The sequence below is a fragment of the Acanthopagrus latus genome, chromosome 2, assembly GCF_904848185.1.
Source record: "Acanthopagrus latus isolate v.2019 chromosome 2, fAcaLat1.1, whole genome shotgun sequence".
NCBI classification, from domain to species: domain Eukaryota; kingdom Metazoa; phylum Chordata; class Actinopteri; order Spariformes; family Sparidae; genus Acanthopagrus; species Acanthopagrus latus.
The window spans coordinates 16,467,267-16,469,768 of record NC_051040.1 but is presented as its reverse complement, the minus strand read 5'-3'; the positions used below and the strand labels follow the sequence as shown (position 1 = coordinate 16,469,768).

Sequence of the window (2,502 nt, the reverse complement as noted above, 5' to 3'; positions counted from 1 at the left end):
AGCGTTTATTGGTCCGTTGCGATGGAGTGCATTTTGGTTTTTGCCGGTTTTCCTAACTTCTGAGCAAAATACCCTCGTGAGCAGGGTACACAAAACGTCAAAATGAGTTGAGAGGAAAGACGGCAAAGATCACTGAGGCCACATGTTAAGCTGCCCACTACTGTATGAATCCTTTACTTTGTAATCTGCCTTCATAGTTAAGTTTTTGACTTTTTAAAGCCTTTTTGGCTCCACGGGTCCCAACTCTGCAGCCTGTCACTGAACGCAACAACAGAGGCGAGCACACGCTGTGTACCTCCTCTGTGGCCTCAGATAGGCTTTGTCTGAGCCTCTCTTCTTCATGCTGAAGAAACAAGACCAGCTGCTTCACTGAACTTAATGTACAGTGGTTGTCATCCGGCTGTCACCCCGGCGTCAGATCACCAAGTCTGCTTTATCATGCTCTGCACTTCTGGGAAGTTCGTCCCATCATCAGCCCGATCTGTCACCACAGCAGAGTAATAGCATACCATCTCCTATGTGTCCTGTCTGAGAATTGAGGCAGACCTCATTGTGTTTTTGAATCATTTCCAATAATTCATCCATTTATTCTATGAAACCTGCTTTTTGAGAATGACAAATATCCACTGAAAATTCAGGAGATCATGATTTGCTGCAGTCAAATGATTCCAGAACATAAACTACACAAATTTCTGATTTCTCTTTTTAAAATAATTTTCAACATGATTTTTACCATTTAGGATGAAAAGTGTTATATTCATCTATTTCTTCAGTAACAAAACTGATTAAAAACAACTTTTCCTCTATTGAGAATAGATGACTACTTACTTGAAGGTCACTGTTTCAATCCCCAGGCTCCAAAGAATCAATCTGTGTCTCTCCCTCATTACGACCGAAGCTGTGCACCTAAAAAATAATTTAACTAAAGTTCATAGTGTGAAGACTTGACATGAAGAGATTTTGTGACTCATTGATGAGATGCAAAATAATTATATTAAGAAAAGTTTTTTATGCAGAGTGAAAACTCTTCCACTTGATTCATCTGATGGAAGGTGCAGGAGATTATGAGATGAGCTGCACATGGGAATGAGGAAAACAGCCAGTCTATGAATGGAGTAGACCTATTGGATGAATGAGATGAATTGAGAGGTTGGAGGGGATGTTGGACTAGAATCAGGAATAGAGATTTGAATTAATGAATTTGCCTCAAAGTCCATCCCAAGGGCCAATTTAGTCAGGCCCGGGCGGCTCACAGAAAACCCAGAACCACACCAAGGCCCAAAGCCAAAGTTCTTGTAATGAAGCTATAACCAAACCAAATCAGTCAGCTGTCACCCGTCACACCCACACAGAAAAAAATATTCAAACCTCAAGCATATTGAACATCTTGAAACAATCATAACCAGTATACTCACATGTGGTTGTGGCATGTGGATGACTGTCATCAGACAGTGAGCTGCTGGTCTGCCTCAGTGATGCCATGGACTGTGGACATGGACAGGGCAGGTGGCCTCGTGTGACATAGCCCAAACCACAGTCGTGTTTGGCCCCTCACCAATATGTAAATGCTAGAATGAGCAGTGATTCACAGCAACGCATTAACCGGATGTGTTATCATCTCTCCAGGCAATTATCGGTGCAACACATACAGTATAATGAGAATATTTATATATCATCAAACAAGGAGAGAGAGAGTGATGTGACTCATTTATATTGACTCTGTGACATATTCTGCTCTGTTTTGTTTTTGCAGCTGTTTTCACACACCTTCATGTTTTAAGATGCTTTGGAAAAAGTTTGCTTCAAATGTTAAAGACTCAAATTTTTTTCCGTTGGTGAAAATGCAAGTCATTGAAAGGTAGACTCAGTTTAAGAAAATGTGGATCTTTTTTATTGACTATGATAAGACTGTACCCAGTCAAGTGAATATCTAAAATCCCAAAAGAAGAGAAGTCAGACAGGACAAGAACGAGCAGACAGAGTCTCTGTTCATAAGTGCTAGAACAACTACATCACTGTTTTTTCAGGGTTTGTGAACTGTGTCCTCTGAGATCTGTATAGCTGCAGCACGTTGCCTTCTGTGAGTCCTTTGCATTGTCACCCTCCACTGGAATGTCTACATTTAACTGTTGCCTCACAACTGTAATTATATTAATAATTATAGTCTGCTATCTGTGATTTTTGTATTCTTAAAGGTCATATTGAAAAAAATGCCTGTGTAGACAAAGACCTTGTAGAGAGGTGCAGAATAAAAGTATATTTTCGATTAAAAATGTCATTATGATTGTGATTCAGTCATGTGAATCAAAGTTATTGTTGTCTTTATCTCTGTGTAAAAAAAATTCTGACAGTTGGTTCCAGCTTCTAACGAGCTTTGTGAGCCAATAGTGTAACACCGTTGGAATCATGTGGTATCTGTTTTTCATTGGTGAGTGCCAGTTTGTGGCTGAGTTCTACAGTATGCAGCGTGCTGTACTGCCCCAATGTTACCTAGCTAGGATT

At 40.2% G+C, this 2,502-nt stretch overlaps 1 long non-coding RNA gene across 1 annotated transcript; it reads right to left on the bottom strand.

Annotated features, from left to right (window-relative positions):
- Positions 1-239: 239 nt before the first annotated feature.
- LOC119009620 lies at positions 240-2,266 on the bottom strand. Its single transcript, XR_005071773.1, has 3 exons — positions 1,416-2,266; positions 829-1,121; positions 240-528 (listed from the first exon to the last, which is right to left on the bottom strand). It is a non-coding gene; the product is annotated as an uncharacterized LOC119009620 (long non-coding RNA).
- Between the last annotated feature and the right edge of the window lie 236 nt (positions 2,267-2,502).